This window comes from Monodelphis domestica, chromosome 6 (assembly GCF_027887165.1).
Source record: "Monodelphis domestica isolate mMonDom1 chromosome 6, mMonDom1.pri, whole genome shotgun sequence".
Taxonomy (NCBI): domain Eukaryota; kingdom Metazoa; phylum Chordata; class Mammalia; order Didelphimorphia; family Didelphidae; genus Monodelphis; species Monodelphis domestica.
The window spans coordinates 223605764-223625380 of record NC_077232.1 but is presented as its reverse complement, the minus strand read 5'-3'; the positions used below and the strand labels follow the sequence as shown (position 1 = coordinate 223625380).

General features: G+C 33.3%; 1 long non-coding RNA gene across 1 annotated transcript; it reads right to left on the bottom strand.

Moving 5' to 3' along the window:
• Positions 1-314: 314 nt before the first annotated feature.
• On the bottom strand, positions 315-17625 carry LOC103099887 (uncharacterized). The gene is made up of 3 exons (XR_468597.3): positions 17549-17625; positions 10473-10549; positions 315-787 (listed from the first exon to the last, which is right to left on the bottom strand). It is a non-coding gene; the product is annotated as an uncharacterized LOC103099887 (long non-coding RNA).
• Positions 17626-19617: the final 1992 nt, after the last annotated feature.

Here is a 19617-nt window from a genome sequence, read left to right as displayed (position 1 = left end):
ATATTGGAAAATCTTTCAGGGAAAATACAATAACCTTGATTTTAGCAATTTGAATAAAATGCTTGTTATATAAATCAATTAGGGAGCCTTGAAACCACTTATACCATCAACAAACTTCTTGCAAAAAGGGGATACAGGCCAACCAAGGATGACAACAATTTAAAATATGAAAATATGTTTTTAATCTTACAGAGGAGAATAGTGACATTGTTAATAGTATTAACAAATAAATATATATTTTATATTTCATTATACATGTAATATTATATGTATATTTATATATATATAATATATAATGAATTTAGATCAGGAAGTTGGAGTACAGGTTTAATAAGTCTACCTTAAATTGACTTCATTCCTTTTTATATTAAATGAATTACATTTTTTTCATATCACACAGTTATCACATTTTCAAGCTTGGTCTGCTCTATTTGTGGTTAGTATTAAAAAAAAAGTAAGATTTAAGTAAATTATTCAGTCAAATAGAGGTAGTTGTAAAATTCTTTCCCATGGATCTTTGAGGACTCTTTCTAAAGATTCTATAATACTGATTTTCTTACTGCAAAACAGATGGCTTCATTTCTTTTGTAATGCTGAACTTCCTGAATCTCTTTTATTGATGTTCAAAACATTTTCTTTTGTCCTGATTTTCTTCACAAGTTTAAAAATAGCAGTTTGACTTGAGGCAATCCATAGAAGCACTCCAAAGAAGGCTGAGAATTATCTTCATATCATCATGATGGACTTGCTGTCTAAACAAAGCTCAGCAGCTTATGTTGGCTATATACTGTTAAGAATCAAATATTCATGTTAATATTTTCTGAGATACTTAAATCACTTTTAGAAAAAAAGTTGACTAAATATTAAAATCTGAATTTTCAAATGAATTCCCACTACTTTAATTGAGAAGCATGTAAAATATCAAATGAATTTTAACCTATTTTTAGAGCCTAATCCTATATCCTGAAATCCCAAGAGAAGAATGATGTGCTTTAATGAAGATTTTAAGTATCTCTTGAATGCTACACTCAAGAGGAATATGACTAGTGACACAAAAAATGTTTATTTGGTTCAAGTGTACATACTTGAACTTGTTATGACATATCAGTTCTGGATAGAACTATACCTTTAAATTCTATTTCCTTCTATGACCTCCAGGAAGTGATGCAGAGTGAGAGGAGCAGAACCAGGAAAACATTGTACACAGAAACTGATACACTGTGGTACAATCGAATGTAATGGACGTCTCCATTAGTGGCAATGCAGTGATCTATGAGAAAGAACACTCTCCACAGAAGAAAAACAACTGCTTGAATACATGGGTTGAGGGGGATATGGCTGGGGATGTAGACTCGAAATGAACATCTTAATGAAAACATCAACAACATGGAAATAGGTTCTGATCAAGGACACGTGTAATACCCAATGAAAATTGCATGTTGTCTATGGGAAGGGGGAAGGGAGGGGAGGGAGGAAAAGAATATGATTCTTGTAACCAAGGAATAATGTTCTAAATTGACTAAATAAAATTTAAAAAATAAATAAATAAAATTTTTAAAAGTAATTCTATTTCCTTATAAAACTGGGGGCCACAGTGAAGTTGGAGTGAGAAACTCTAGAATTTAAAAACAAACTCAGATGCTTAACTAGCTGGCCAAGTCATTGAAGTTCAATTCCCTCAACTATAAAATGGGAATAATAGCACCTATGACCCAAAATTCTTGAGGATATAATATTTGGTAGCATAGTGCCTGGCACATAATAGTTGTTTAATAAATGCTTGTTTCTTTCCTTCCTCATGCTCCACAGTCCCCATGTATTACAACAACATTCACTGAATTTTAGCAGATATGAGAAGACATGTGCATGAATGTTTTCTGAAAATCTTGAAAATAAATATAATGTGCCAAGATGGTAGGTGTCATGTGCTATCAATGATGATTATGATCAACGAGTTCTCTTTAACTATTTGCACAGAATGTACTGTGTATGAATATTTTTTGATAAATATCTGCTATAACAATACAAATTAAAAAATGAACTGAAGACTTTTCAATTCAATTCTAGTTACTCTACACTTGTGAATCATAAGAATTAAAACTGGACCAAAAAAAAACTAGAAAGACTTATATGAAGTGATGCACAGTGAAGTGAACAGAAGCAGAAAAGTAATGTACACAGTAACAGCAATAAAGTATTGTGAATGATTTAACTATTATCAGTAATGAAAGGATCAGGACAAACGCAAGAGATTCACAACAAAAATGGCTATCCACCTCCACAGAAGGAAGTGATAGAATCTAAATATCGATTGAAGCATATCATTCTTCACTTTATTTCTTCCATGAATTTTTCTCCAGTGTAAACAATATGTGTCTTGTTTCACTGCATGATGAACATGGAACTGCATGTATACATATATAACCTATATCATATTACCACTGTCTTAGCAATATGGATTGCAAAATGTCAGAAAACTATTATTAAAACTTGTATTGGAAAAAATGACTGGAGCATATAGCAGCATACTTTTTATAATCTCTCCAGGAACAATGCTACTGTTGATTTGATAATTAATCCATGCCCAAGAGGTAGAAGGTAGAATTAGATGGACTAAAGGCAGGGTAGGAGGGAAAAAGAAGACTAATCCTTGGTCTTGAAGGTTAAGGTAGGTTCTCCTGGGATCCTGGAATCTACAAAATTAAGTAGAAGTGAGACTTATTTGAGTTATCATTCAATAGTCAGTCAGGTTAACACTGTCCCATCATCACTCTACTCAGATGTTGAGTGGATTATCTCTTGAAAGGTAGTTGATGATAAGAAAAGGAGTAATTCTTTAGAAGGAGTTTTGTCTTATTCTAGTGGCCAGAATGAAGATTGAGAGATGGAGAAAGAAAGAAAGAACATAATGAGTACTTTTCCCTGACTAAAGACCAGATATTAGGTGGGTTCTAGTTATGGGGTAGTGGGCTGGGGAGGAATGTCAACATACTTCCCATGTTCTCAGAAAAAAACTACTTTTTAATGAAATTTTATGATTTAAAAAATTGCCACTTTGTAGTATTTCCATGATCCAAATCAGTATAATCCACTAAAAGATTCACCAACACAGACACACACACATACCACAGAGAAATTTTGACCTGCAACAAGGTTCTCTGAATATCTATTTCCATTCATCATATTATTAATTTCCAAAAGCCCAAAGTCAATTATCATAGATCCATAAGTAGTTAGTAGAAATTATTGAATGTTAAGCATGAACAAGGCATCTTAAAAAAGAATTGACTCCACTATTAAAAACATCCATAATCATGGCTGCAATCTAGACGCCACACGCTTCCTCTCCCTGGCACCGAATGAAATAGACTACATCAAAGGAACATAAAAATCACCTTTGGAGGAACAGAAGGATTCCCCAGTACTCCCCAGTACCCCACAGAGGCGAAGGTACGTGGGGTTTGAACATTTCCACACTATAATAATAAGGAGGAAAAGCTTGCACAGAAATGGGAACTGAGCCACCCTTCCCCCCCCACCTCCCCCACCAAACCAGAGTGAGCTACCTGAGAGCTCACTGGGACAGCGAGTGAGTGGGGAATGTATCTGTCTGGGGGGGGCACTCCAGGGTCCTTGGGATCTGGGGACTGCCAGGAAAAAATATCTCAGGGCGGTTTCACGGGAGAACCAGGCGCTGATCACAGGGGTCAGGGGAGCCGTACTTGGGGTGGTTGCGCTGAACATCTGGGCAGAGCTAAACACCAGGAGCGAACCACGCGCTGATTATCTGGGCAGAGCTGAATACCTGGGCAGTGTGGCTGTGATCAGGGGCCCAGCACTCTAAGAAACCTTGGAGACTGGGAAGAACTAGTCTGAAGCAACCTAAATTCACAGAAAACCTGCTCATACCACCCAGACCCCAGACCAAAAAGGAAAGGGGAATAAAACCACCAAAGGGATGTCTCACATGGCCCAAAATCAAGCCTCCAGGAAGAAAGGGACAAAGGTGACTATTGAAAACTTTTATGGTGGAAGTACCAAAGAAAAAGAAGAGAATGAGGAGGAAATAAAAAAAAAAAATCAGAACATGCCTCCCAAAATGGAAACTATCAACAAGCTCTAGAAGATCTCAAACTGGAGCTTACCCAAAAGATGGAAACCTAGAAAGAAAAATGGGAGAAAGAGATCAGCAGTCTGACAGATGAGACTGCTCAATTGGAAAAAGAGCTTGAAGCATCCAATAGAAGGGCAGACAAAGCTGAAAAGCAAAACCAGTCCCTAACAACTAGAATCAAGCAACTCGAAGAAAGTGAGATCATAAAACAGCAAGAATCAATAAAGCAAACCCAAAAAAATAATGAATTAGAAGAAAACATAAAATATCTCACTGAGAAGGTCACTGATCTGGAAAACAGAGGGAGAAGAGAAAATCTCCGAATTATCGGTCTCCCAGAAAAACCAGAGATAAACAATAAACTCGATGTTATTCTACAGGAGATTATAAAGAAAATTGCCCCCACGTTCTGGAGCAAGGGGGCAAAATAGAAATAGAAAGGGGTCATAGAACACCTTCTATTCTAAATCCCCAAAAGACAACCCCTAGGAATGTAATTGCCAAATTCAAGAGCTTCCAAGAAAAGGAGAAAATCCTACAAAAAGCCAAGAATAAGAGCTTCAGATATAAGGGGACTCCCATAAGGATCACACAGGACTTAGTGGCTAACACACTAAGAGACCGCAAAGCATGGAACACAATATTTAGAAAGGCAAGAGAGCTGGGTCTCCAACCAAGAATCAAGTACCCAGCAAAACTGACTATATACTTCCAGGGGGAAGTATGGGCATTCAACAAAATAGAAGATTTCCAAGCATTTGCTAAGAAATGACCAGAGCTCTGTGGAAAGTTCGATATCCAAGCACAGAAAGCAAGAGAAACATGAAAAGGTAAATATGAAAGAAAGGGAAAAGGAGATAAATCTTATCTTTCTCTTTAAGTCAAACTCTCTTCTATAAGGACTACATTTACATCAAATTATATATATTAATATGTGGGGAAAATGTTTTGTGTAACTCTCAAAAACTGTAGCATCATAAAAGTAGTTAGAAGAAACATGCATAGGGAAAGAATGGGGCATTAAGAGGATTTGGGGAAAGTGGGGGCAAAGAAAGGAAAAGGGAGGGGGGAACCATTGATAATACTAAGACCTACTTCAAGAAATAGGGGGGGCTTAATAGAATAATCTTTCCCATATAAAGATACACATGGGAAGGGGAGGATAAGAACTCTCATATGAGAAGGAGAGGAAGAAAGCGTGAAGTGGAATTACTTAATTCTTAATTACTTAATTACTTAAACCTTACTCTCAGTGAAATTAAATGTGAGAGGAAAGAACATCTAGATCCAGTGGGATCCTGAATTCTATCCTATCCATTAGGGCAAGAAAGAAAGGAAAACTAAGGGGGGGGAGCATAAAAAGGGAGGGAAGAGGGAGCATAAAAAGAGAGGGAAGAGGAGGGGGGAAGGGAAGGGAGCTGAAAAAGGGAGGGGCTAGAAAGGGAAGCATCTCAAGGGAGGGGACTAGGGGGACTGACCTAAAGCAAATCACTGGTTCAAAAGGAGATAGCTAAAGAAGAAAGGTCAGAACTAGGGGAAGGGTATCAAAATGCCAGCGAATCCATAAATGACAATCATAACATTGAAAGTGAATGGGATGAACTCACCCATAAAACATAGACAAATAGCACATTGGATTAGAACCCAAAACCCTACCATTTGTTGTCTTCAAGAAACACATATGAGGCGGGTTGACACTCACAAGGTTAGAATTAGAGGTTGGAGTAAGACCTTTTGGGCCTCAACTGATAGAAAGAAGGCAGGAGTTGCAATCATGATATCTGACAAAGCCAAAGCACAAATAGACCTGGTCAAAAGGGATAGGGAAGGTAAATATATTCTGTTAAAAGGGAGTATAGACAATGAGGAAATATCACTAATCAACATGTATGCACCAAATGGTATAGCATCCAAATTTTTAATAGAGAACCTAGGAGAATTGAAGCAGGAAATAGACAGTAAAACCATATTAGTGGGAGAATTGATCCAACCACTATCAAATTTAGATAAATCAAACCAAAAAATAAACAAGAAAGAGTTTAAAGAGGTGAATCAAATTTTAGAAAAATTAGAGTTAATAGACATATGGAGAAAAATAAATAGGGAAAAAAAGGAATACACCTTCTTTTCAGCACCACATGGCACATTCACAAAAATAGATCATACACTAGGTCACAGAAACATGGCACTCAAATGCAGAAAAGCATAAATAATAAATGCAGCCTTTTCAGATCACAAGGCAATAAAAATATTGATCGGTAAGGGTACATGGATAACCAAATTAAAAATTAAATAATATGATACTCCAAAATCGGATAGTTAGAAAAGAAATCATAGAAACAATTAATAATTTCATTGAAGAAAATGACAACAGTGAGACATCCTTTCAAAACTTATGGGATGCAGCCAAGGCAGTACTTAGAGGAAAATTCATATCCCTGAGTGCATATATTAACAAATTAGGAAGGACAGAGATCAAGGAATTGGAAATGCAAATTAAAAAACTTGAGAACAAAGAAATCAAAATCCCCAGAAGAAAACCAAACTAGAGATCCTAAAAATTAAGGGAGAAATTAATAAAATCAAAAGTGACAGAACTATTGAGCAAATAAAGAAGGCTAGAAGCTGGTACTTTGAAAAAACAGACAAAATAGACAAAGTACTGGTTAATCTAATTAAAAAAAGGAAAGAAGAAAGGCAAATTAACAGCATCAAGGATGAAAAGGGGGATCTCACCTCAAATGAAGAGGAAATTAAGGCAATCATTAAAAACTACTTTGCCCAACTATATGGCAATAAATATACCAACCTAGGTGATATGGATGAATATTTACAAAAATATAAATTGCCTAGACTAACAAAAGAAGAAATAGATTTCTTAAATAATCCTATATCAGAAAAAGAAATCCAACAGGCCATCAAAGAACTTCCTTAGAAAAAATCCCCAGGGCCTGACAGATTCACCAGTGAATTCTATTAAACATTCAAAGAACAGCTAACTCCAATACTATACAAACTATTTGACATAATAAGCAAAGAGGGAGTTCTACCAAACTCCTTTTATGATACTAATTCCAAAGCCAGGCAGGCCAAAAACAGAGAAAGAAAACGATAGACCAATCTCCCTAATGAATATAGATGCAAAAATCTTAAATAGGATACTAGCAAAAAGACTCCAGCAAGTGATCAGAAGCATCATCCACCATGATCAAGTAGGATTTATACCAGGGATGCAGGGCTGGTTCAATATTAGGAAAAATATCCACATAATTGACCACATCAACAAGCAAACCAACAAGAACCACATGGTTATCTCAATAGATGCAGAAAAAGCCTTTTATAAAATACAACACCCATTCCTATTAAAAACACTAGAAAGCATAGGAATAGAAGGGTCGTTCCTAAAAATAATAAACAGTATATGTCTAAAACCATCAACTAATATCATCTGCAATGGGGATAAACTAAATCCATTCCCATTAAGATCAGGAGTGAAACAAGGATGCCCATTATCACCTCTATTATATTACATTGTATTAGAAACACTAGCAGAAGCAATTAGAGAAGAAAAAGAAATTGAAGGCATTAAAATAGGCAAGGTGGAGACCAAATTATCTCTCTTTGCAGAGGACATGATGGTCTACTTAAAGAATCCTAGAGATTCAACCAAAAAGCTAATCGAAATAATCAATAACTTTAGCAAAGTTGCAGGATACAAAATAAACCCACATAAGTCATCAGTATTTCTATATAATTCCAACACAGCTCAGCAGCAAGAACTAGAAAGAGAAATCCCATTCAAAATTAACTTAGACAAAATAAAATACTTAGGAATCTATCTCCCAAGACAAACACAGGATCTATATGAACACAACTACAAAACACTTTCCACACAACTAAAACTAGACTTGAACAATTGGAAGAACATTAACTGCTCATGGGTAGGACGAGCCAATATAATAAAAATGACCATCCTACCCAAACTCATCTATCTATTTAGTGCCATACCTATGGAACTTCCAAAATTTTTTTTTACTGATTTAGAAAAAAACTATAACAAAGTTCATTTGGAAGAACAAAAGATCAAGGATATCCAGGGAAATAATGAAAAAACATACAAAGGAAGGGGGACTTGCAGTCCCAGATCTCAGACTATATTATAAAGCAGCGGTCATCAAAACAATTTCGTACTGGCTAAGAGAAAGAAATAGTGAAAGAAAGAAAGATCAGTGAAATAGACTAGGGGCAAGCAACCTCAGCAAGACAGTATATGACAAACCCAAAGATCCCAGCTTTTGGGACAAAAATCCACTATTTCATAAAAACTGCTGGGAAAATTGGAGGACAGTGTGGGAAAGATTAGGTTTAGACAAACACCTCATACCCTACACCAAGATAAATTAAAAATGGGTGAATGACTTGAACATAAAGAAGGAAACTATAAGAAAATTAGGTGAACACAGAATAGTATACATGTCAGACCTTTGGGAAGGGAAAGACTTCAAAACCAACCAAGAATTAGAAAGAGTTACAAAATGCAAAATAAATAATCTGGAATATATCAAATTAAAAAGTTTTTGTACAAACAAAACCAATGTAACCAAAATCAGAAGGGTAGCAACAAATTGGGAAACAATGTTCATAAAAACCTCTGACAAAGGTTTAATTACTCAAATTTACAAAGAACTAAATCAATTGTACAAAAAATCAAGCCATTCTCCAATTGACAAATGGGCAAAGGACATGAACAGGCAGTGCTTAGCCAAAGAAATCAAAACTATTAATAAGCACATGAAAAAGTGCTCTACATCTCTTATAATCAGAGAGATGCAAATCAAAACAACTCTGAGGTATCACCTCACACCTAGCAGATTGGCTAGCATGACAGCAAAGGAAAGTAATGAATGCTGGAGGGGATGTGGCAAAGTCGGGACACCAATTCATTGCTGGTGGAGTTGTGAATTGATCCAGCCATTCTGGAGGGCAATTTGGAACTATGCCCAAAGGGTGATAAAGACTGTCTGCCCTTTGATCCAGCTATAGCACTGCTGGGTTTGTACCCCAAAGAGATAATAAGGAAAAAGACTTGTAAAAGAATATTCATAGCTGCGCTCTTTGTGGTGGCCAAAAATTGGAAAACGAGGGGATGCCCATCAATTGGGGAATGGCTGAACAAACTGTGGTATATGTTGGTGATGGTATACTATTGTGCTAAAAGGAATAATAAAGTGGAGGAATTCCATGGAGACTGGAATGACCTCCAGGAAGTGATGCAGAGTGAAAGGAGCAGAACCAGGAAAACATTGTACACAGAGACTGATATACTGTGGTACAATCCAAGGTGATGGACTTCTCCATTATGGTCAATGAAATGTCCCTGAACAATCTGCAGGGATCTAAAAAATACTATCCAGAAGCAGAGGATAAACTGTGGGAGTAAAAACACCAATGAAAAGCAACTGCTTTACTACAGGGGTTGAGGGGATATGACTGAGGAGAGACTCTAAATGAACACTCTAATGCAAATACCAACAACAGGGAAATGGGTTCGAGTCAAGAACACATGTGATAACCAGTAGAATTGTGAATCGGCTATGGGAGAGGGAAAGGTGGTGGGAAGGGGGGAGGAGAGCAAAAGAAAATGATCTTTGTTTCCAGTGAATAATGTTTGGAAATGACCAAATAAAATAATGCTTAAAATTTAAAATTAAAAAAAAATTTAAAAAAAAGAACATCCATATGTTATTTAACATATTGCTTTTCCTTTAGACACAATAAGTCAAACAAGTGCAAAGATTTTCAGGTGAATTAAGCTTGTTTACTATGGCAAAATGTAGTGGAAGTTAACTAATAATATAGTGAAATCAATATACACAATGTGTTTGTCTAATTCTCATTGTTTTTCTTCCTTCCTGAAACTATCACTACCTTTGAATTCTATGACATGATACTCCTCATGTTGTTTCAACAAACCTTTGTCATTTTACAAAATGTCTGTATACTCTCAACATCCAGCAAAATATATTCTTATGTAAACATATGTTGTTGTGCTAAGGAAGGTGTGTACTAAGGAAGATAAACGCAAATAAAACATTTTTGCTTCAAAGAATCTTTTAATCTAGTAGGAGACATGCAAATAATTTCCCCAAGAGAATTATGATCCTAGTTTTATATAATGATAATGGAGGAAATAATCAGTTCTGGATTATGAAAGAGAGTCAAAAATGTTTCATGGAAAAGGTGACATTTTACCTGAATATCATTGGATATGAAGAATTTCAACATAAGGAGATGGAAGATGAGATTCTGAGAGAGAAATTAATTTAACTATTCCAAGAGAGAAATTAATGTAACTAACCTAGTAGAGGAGAAGTGAAGGACTTGTTTTTCTGAAGTATTTCTCAAATGGCTGGTAGGAGACTCATTATGGAAATCCTAGAAAACAAATCAAGAAATATAGACTTTATTTAGATGTCTATAACCTACATTAAAAATAAAAGTATTAAATATTTGAGCAAAGAGATGAGAATTATGAATTTGAATGACTAACCCGCTTTCTTTTCTTCCTTAAAACATAAGAGTAATGATTAAAATTTTATATATATTATTAACTCAAAATTGATTAAGATTAAGTATACAAAGAATAAAAATATATTATTTTTCAGAATAAGGAACCCAAGTTGTATTGTGCTGTAAGGAATGATGAATTGAGGGATTTCTATAAGAACAGGAAAGCACTACGTGAACTGGTGCAGAGTGAAATAAGCAGAACCAGGAGATCATTATACACAGAAACTGTAATATTGTTGGATGAATGCAATTATCCAGGACAATTCTGTAGGATGTATGAGAAAGTTTGCTATCCACATTTAGAGAAAGAACTGTGGGAGTATAAATCCAGAAGAAAAAATATGATTTATCACTTGTTCATATAGGCATGTGATTGGAGCTTTTAGTTTAAATAATTATTCTTTTACAAAAATGAATAATATGGAAATGGGCTTGAGTGATTAGTGATTATATAAATATACACATATTTATATATGTATGTATAACCCATTGGAATTGATTGTCAATTCTGGGAGGAGGGAAGGATGAAGGGAGGAAGAAAAAGTGAATAATGAAATCAAGGACAAAATTTAAATAGAAAAAAATTTAAGAAAAAAAGAAATTAATAAAAGAAACACAAGTTGTTAATGTGAACTTGATAAAAATATACTACCCACCTTTGCTTGCAGGGTTATGAAGAAATATATAAATCATCTGGTAGATCATAAAATTAGTATACTCTTTTTAAAAGGAATCTGGAATTATCATCAGATATAACCAAAATAATTATAGACTTTGACCTAATAATTCCATTACTGAGAAAATTTCACTTAGCATGTTATTTGATAACAAACAAGGAATCCATCTGTTCAAGCATTTTATAATAACGTTTCTTATTACTGCAAAAAAAAAAACAAACAAAAACTACAAGCAAAGAGAATGCCCTAATATAAATCAATAGCTAAGTAATGTGAGGAAATTACATACTCTGATAAGGATGAGCACTAAGTATTATATAAAGACATTTAGCAAGTAATGATAAATGAAAAGTGCAAAGCCAGAAAACTACAAGAAACTAAGAAAAACATGAAATTTTAATGAATGAAAAGTAAAGTTGATGCTGAATGATAGATAATGAATGAAAACATAATAGTTTATGATATTTAATTTAATTTTATTTATCAAGATAGTTAAAAATTGCAAAAAGTTTCCATTTTTGTATTGATATTGCTTTTAATAAATCACTTAAAAAAGTAGTTTGAATGTGAAAAAAGGAAAAGGCACAACCAAAATTTGAAAAGCAAAATGGTCAAGAAAAATTTTGTCATGTAGATATGCATGCTTGAAAACAAAGAAATCAAAGTGATTGAAGAGTGATAGAAGTTATATTTAAGGGCTAAGAGATATTTAAGTAACAAGTCAGGAAATGGAACACACAAGTAGAGAGAGGAGTCTTAGCAAGGAGGAAATTAAAGAAGTTCCTATTAGTCAATTAGCAAATAATCATTTACTACACTCCAACTATCTGTCTGCCTCTACCTTGAGGACTAAGAATACAAAGAAAGACAAAGGAGAGTACCTGGTCTTAAATTACTCATAATCTGAATGGGTAGTCAATATACAATCAACTTACACAAACTCTTTATAGGATAAATTGGAAAGAATCAACAGGGAGAAGGTACTAGCACTAAATGAATTCAAGGAAGTCTTCCTCTAGAAGATGGGTTTTTAGGTGGGGACTGAAGGAACCTAGGGACATCAAAGGAAAGCATGATAGGCATAAGGAGGACTGCCAATGGCAATACCTAGAATGTGGAAGTATGGAGTGGTTTGATCCAGGAACAATGAGACCAGTGTCCCTACATCAGCAAGTTAAGAGGGAGAGGGAGTTAGTTAATCAGTTTCAAATACCAACCCTGATTCCAGGGAATGAATGATAATATATACTACATACTTCATAAAGAGAGGTAATGGTCTCAAGATGCAGGAATATACATATTTTTCACATATTATTTGTAGAAAACTTTTTTTTTAAAGAATGCATATTTATTACAAGGGTTTTGTTTTTCATCCTTTATCTTTCTCCCTTGCTGCTGCTTGCTTTTCCTCACTGTCTTTCTCTCTCTGTCTCTGTCTCTTTCTCTCTGCCTCTCTGTCTGTCTCTGTCTGTCTCTTTCTTTGGGGGAAGGAGGCAGAAGAAAGAAAAATAAATGCTTAGGTGAGGAGAATTTGAAAATTCTAAGAGACAAAAAAAGTTTAGATTTCAGTACTCTGGCAAATCTGCTTCAACCAGACAGATCTACTTACTTTAGAACATGTCATGATCATTTCATACTTGTTCCATGGCCCTCTATGCACTCAACTCTGTATCAATCTTTGAGTTCATTCAATAATTCCTATTTTGCTACCTTTGCTACTCTGTCTCTGTCTCTTTGTCTCTCTCTCTAGTTTCTCCTTTCTTTCTCTTTTGAATTCATATTTTACCATAGTAAGGAAGATCTTAGTTAAAATTTAGCCTTAGATACTTACAATCTGTGCAACCCTGGGTGATTCATACAGTCTCTGTTAAAGATCCTCATCTTTCAAATGGAGATAATAATGGCACATGTCTTCCAGGGTTATAGTTATCAAAAGAGAAAGTACTTGTAAAATGTGTAGCATATAGTAAAACTGATAAAACTCTTAATGATGATCATGATGCATGTTTTCATACTCATATTGTAATGTATATTTATATATGCACAGAAAGACATATACTATATATTTATCAGTTTGAGAGACAAAATAAGTAATAGCTTACTCATTTACTAGATTGAAGAAATTGTGGTTATAGTAGGAGTAATATTAATTTAATAATTGTTTTGCTGTTTTTACATTAAGGTTAGAAATATTATAATGCTCTGAGAAATCAGATTAAAATAACTTTTGATCTAAACCAAATAGCCAAGGCTCTCTCACCTATAACTCAATTTCATGTATAAGAAAGATTCTTAGTTGTCCCTGTTGATTCATTTCAGTATTTAGGATTTAGTGAAATGTAGAAATCCCTCTATTAATCAAGAGAATCTGTCCCAATGACATGTTTCTTTGTCAGCAACTTCATAACCAAAGGAAGAAATGATGTAGAAAGCTTAGGCATACATTCCAAAATGTCGGTAGTGAAGGTTTCCCTACTAAAAATAAAATCATTGCATATTGTCTCAAATAATGTCAAAAATGCCATTAGTTATGAAATATATCTTTTGTAGTCTGCCATGTCCTTTATATAATATGACTTATAATCACATACAACACAAACCTTATCCAACTCTTTTGTGACCAAGACAATCTGTTGTTACCACCTGCCAAAATATTTTCACACTGAAATTGTCTCTTTCATGCTATATTCAAAAGTCATTAAATTTTATTAGGTACACAATATATGCAAAATGCAAGATTCAATATTAAAAATGATAATTAAAGCTTATACAACACCTCTAATTTTACAAAGTATTTTCTTCAACCTAATGAGCTAGGTAAAGAAGATATTGTGACCATTTTAAAGATGAGTGTAATTGGGTTAAAATTATGGTTACTTCACAAAGAAGATGTGGAATTAAGTATCCGAACAAGGACTTCTAATCATGGAATTTATAGCTAGAAAAGACTTTACAAATAAGGAAGCTGAGCTTTAGTCACTTCTCAAGATCAACATAAGTAGTAAATAGCATATCCAGGAATGAAGTTCAAAATTATTTCCTCTAGATAAAGTTCTCCTGATCTTTTCTCTCCTTTCCAACCTCTGTCTATCTCTCTTTCTTTCTGCTTCTATTTCTCTGTCTCTTTATCTTACTATCCTTCTGTCCCTTTCCATCTCCCTTCTCTCCTTTCCTTTATATCTTGTTGTTTTATTAATGCATTTTCTTTCAATTCACATCATATCACTACTCCCTATCACCCATGTGTTTTCTCTGCAATAATAATATAATAATAATAATATAATAAACAGTTAAACAAAAATAGTTGATCTTAAGTAACGCAGTATATCTCATTCTATCCCTAGAATACATACAAAACAGCACTTCTCTGTAAAGATAAAGGATGGAAGAAGATGCAGACTTTCCAGGTGTGGAAATTCACTAATAACACTGGACAGTTCCTTTTACCAGACTTTGGTTATCTTTTAGCATTTTCTTCAATTGTGTCTTTTGTTGTCCTGAATTGGCATTTTATATCAATTTGTACAGTCAGAGTTTTATGAATTCCTCATGTCAATTATTCCTAATGGAACAATGATATCCTCTTTCATTCAACATTCTAATGCTATAATTTGTTGTCATTCCACAACTGAATGACACTTTTTCCCTATCACAAAAAATGATGCTATGGATAACTTGCAGTTTTTGTTTTTTGCAATTCATCTCTTTGTGATCTATATGCCCCAAATTAAGATACTTGGGATAGGAGCATGAATATTTTAGTTCCCTTCTCAAATAATTCTATATTATTTCCCAGAACAGTTGCAATAATTCTCTGGTCTAGCAATGAGGCATTGATGTATGTCTATTATTCCAAAGTCCTTCTAAAAGTAACCATTTCTTCTATTATTTTACCAATTTTTTCCCTGTGAAGTGAAAATCAGAAATATTATTTTCCTTTATATTAGTGACATGGAGCAATTCTTAATATGTTTGTTGATTCTTTTTTCTTCTTTTGAAAACTATGTGGATTTATGACAGGATGACTCATGAAAGTTTATATCTTAAAAGTCAGTGATCTCAAACACATGAAAAGAGTAAAAAGTGAATTAAATCATATAGAAGAACTAGAAGAAATTCCTTCAAAGTAATTTGTACCTAATTCTCCTTAAAGTTTCTCTATTTGCTCCCCACCTAAAGGTCCTGCCCACTTTCCAGCAATTTCTAGTCTTCAGGTAAGTGTCTGATTGGAAGAATCTCCTATGGTTCCAGAAATCAAAGAGGGCTTGGAGTAAGAGTAGCTGGGTTGTCCATACTAAACAGCTTTCTTCAAACTCCAAAATTCAATCTTCTCTCTCTCTGTATCTTTCTTTCTTTCTGTGTGTGTGCCTCTCTGTCTCTGTCTGTCTCTCTTTCTCCCTCTGTCTTTGATATTGACTCACTTTGGGTAGAGTGTGCGTTGCACTCTCTCACTCTTTCTCTGCCTCATCTTATTCTCACCTTCTACACTATTCTATATTCTTCAAGGGGAAGTTTCTACATTTGTGGAGAACAAAAGCAGTTGGGGGTGAACATATAATAAATTAGCAGAATATCATTTTTATAGGAATTCAATCAGAATTTTCCATACTCCAAAAAGTACATGTACAGAGATAAGAGGAGATTGTGAAGGAAATGGGAAGAAGAGCAAAGAATGAAGAAACAAGAAAATTAAGATAAATTCCAAGCATAATGAAGATTTGATATAGTAAAAGGGAATTGCAGGATAAAACTTAAAAAAAAAAGAAGCACATAAGTCACCATTAATTATATCAAGAGCAAGAGCCAAACGAATGACTAAAAGGAAATCTTATTTAAAACCAATCTATGAAAATCCAAAACCTAGTATGAAAATGGAGAAACACAGGAAGCTTTTCTAATAAAATCAAGAATGAATAATGGTGTCTACTATTATGTAGTATTGTGCTAAAAATACCAGTTAAAGCAGTGATAAGACACAGAAATAGGCAAAGATAGAGATGCATATGAGGTAGATGTTTTTATATTATATAATACTGTCTATTTGCATATATATACACACATATGTATGTATACATATATGTTCAAAGATATAATGATTTTCTTTTGGAAACCCAGAAAGTCAGTGAAAATTAGTTGATAAAATAGCTTCAGCAAATAACTGGAATGTTTTTATAAGATTAACTTTTATATTTTTTAGAAACAAAAGGAGAAATAGATAAAGTCAAAATTCCTTTCAAAAGTATTCTAATTTATTATAAATATAAGTTAACTTATCAAGCTAGATACCAAGTATATGTAAAATACAAATAATTACAATAAAGACTAGAATAATTTGAGTGCTAATCATTGTTCATGCTCATTCTATAGAAAAATAAAATACATGAATTAATTTACAGATTTAGTTTATAGTTCTGCTTTACAGAGCTAACAAAAAGCTCAATGTAAAATAGAAATATAAATAATATTTATATTGTCTACCTCCCAGAATTACTAGGAAACCTTTCAGTGTTGCTCTCTCTATATAGATAACAATGGCTATTGATTTTGATTTATGCTTTGTGCTCATTTTTTTAATGTGATGGTAGATTTTTATGCTTTTATTTAACAAATATTGCATTTTGTCAAAAATTTTCTTTTATATCTTTGATATAATTACGTAGTTTTTGTTATTTTTGTTATTTATAGAATTAATCATATTAATCCCCACACATTAATCCCACTCAATGTTAAAGCATCCTTGTGACCAAGATATGAATTCAACTTAGACATACTAACGATTTTGTATATAAATTTCTATAGTCTTGACACGAAAAAAGTATTTTAACATTTTACATCCTTATCCATTAGTTATATTGGTCTAGGATCATCTTTTTGTGCTTTATCCTTTCTTGTTTTGTATATTAGGATTCTATTTGTTTCATAAAGGGAAATAAACATCATATTTTATGTTCTGTTATTTAAAACAAACTGAGTGATGTATAAATAGGTCTTAAATATTGATTTGCCCTTAGTCTTGTAATGCCTATTGTATTCCATACTATCTTGAACAGTGAGTGGGCAGCTAGTGAGCACACTATTCTAAATATATCTAGCTAATATTGGACCCCTAATCCTGGTATTCTTTGGATTTTGTCCGTATCTCACCATCCAGGCTAGTCAATTTACCATCTATATTGGAATTACCTACCATGCCTTCTTTTATAACCCATTCAACCTGATTTTCATCCCTGACTAAGTAAATAAAGCAATACTGGTATATCACCATTGGTCCTATAAAGGTCAGGCCAAGTAATTATCCTGTGGATTAGGTCATAATCTCTGTGACTTCACAAATATTCCATTCCTCAGTCATCACTCAAATATGTGTGTGTGTGTGTTTTCTCCTTCATTTTATATAAACTATTTGAGACCAGGCACTGTCTCATTTATGTATTTGCATCTCTGGTACTTATTATGTGAGCTTGGCACATAATAAGTATTTAATATAATTTTTTTCATTCCTTCCTTTCTTCATTCACCCATCTATACTAGGATATTTGGGAAAATAGAAAGGAGAGAGATTGATTCATTTGCATATATTGCTCATTTTCCCCTTCTAAGATTGAATTTACTTGAGTTAATTTTCTTGATTTTGAAATTTTGGTATTTTGCATTTTTGTAGATAACTTCTTTTCTTTTAAAATCATCACAATAGCTAGCATATAACTAAAACTAAAAAGATGCTTATAATCTTCTTTATTTCCCCTTTTCATTTGAATTCCCCATACATTCATTTTCTGTTTATTTTGGCCATCTGATTTTCTTTTCTCTTTTATGATCAAAGTAGCTAATGGCTTATTGATTTTTTTGTTCTTTGAAAAAGTAACTGTTTTACAGGTCTTTTTTTTTCCAATGTGTTTTTTTTTTGTCTCCTAACTTTCTTTTTCTTTCTTTTACTTCTTTATAGCATTGTTAATTTGTTTATGTTATAGTATTTATTTTGTTATCCATTAATTAAGTATCAATTCTTTTATTAATATACTGTTTCAGAAATATAAATCTTTGAGGGCTAATGGAACTATTGTCTATAAATTCTGATATGTTGGCTCCTGTTTCTCATTCTTTTAAAACTATTTATAAGGTCTACGATTCATTTATAAACTTACTCATTATTTCACATAACTATCATTGCATATCTTTTATCTATATTTCCTTCATCAATCACTATATTTGTTGTTTTATGGAAGAAAAGGTTATAATTAATATTTTGACTTGAAGCTTCCAGAATGCTCTTCCTTCCTTGGGAAGAATCATTCCTCATTCTCCCCTGCTGTAGCCAAGTAACCAATAATCTCCTTCCTCTCCCATTATTTCCCTAGAGAAAAGATTGAAATATTTTTTAAGCAGAAGCCCAGGCTAAAAAAAAACGGTTGTGTTTCCATATACTAGTTACCTTCCCATCCCCATCTGTTTACTTAAAATAGCCTTAACTTGGTGGTCTATTCTGACAAAATATTGTTCTTATTAAGGAATATTGGATTCATATCTAAAAATATTCATTCAATTCTTCCCTTCATTCCTCCATGTTCCTTTGTTCTCCTCTATTTTTCCACATGTTCTCACTTTATGATCTAAATGTAACTCAAATAATGTGAAAGAAATCATTATATGACTTCCTTAGTTCAAGGCATATGCACAGTTCAATTTTTCTTTTTTATTCCTTTAGTTTGAATATTTTGCATGCCAAATTTCCCATTAACTCATTGTTTTCTTTGAAATGAAGACTAGAAATTATCCTTCTTGCTGAAAATCTGTTTTGGGACCCATTATTAAGCTCAATTTTGTCTCATAAATCATCTTAATGGGCAAAGCAAATGCCTTTATTTAGCAGAATTAAAATAATTAGTTTTTCTCTTTGGTATTTAACAAGTTAATAGTCATGCAATTACATCTTCCTTTCAAAATCATTGGAAGGATTTATCCCTGACTACATGTGTTACAGGTTATTTAATGATAAAGTATTGAGGCTTGACCAAATTTTGAGTTGAATTGCATTTGAAGAGTTTATTGTTCTCTTTTTGATTCTATTAATTTGGTCTTCTAGCTTCTACTTTGGATATTTAAAGATAATTCTCTTACAGAACTTTCTGAAGTCTCATTTTTAGAAATTTTATACTTTTGTTTATGTATGGAAGATTTGTGATTCATTGTATTACTTTCAGGTATTTTATTATTTTGTATTATTTTTATTGGTTTTTAAGAATTTATGTGCTCTCC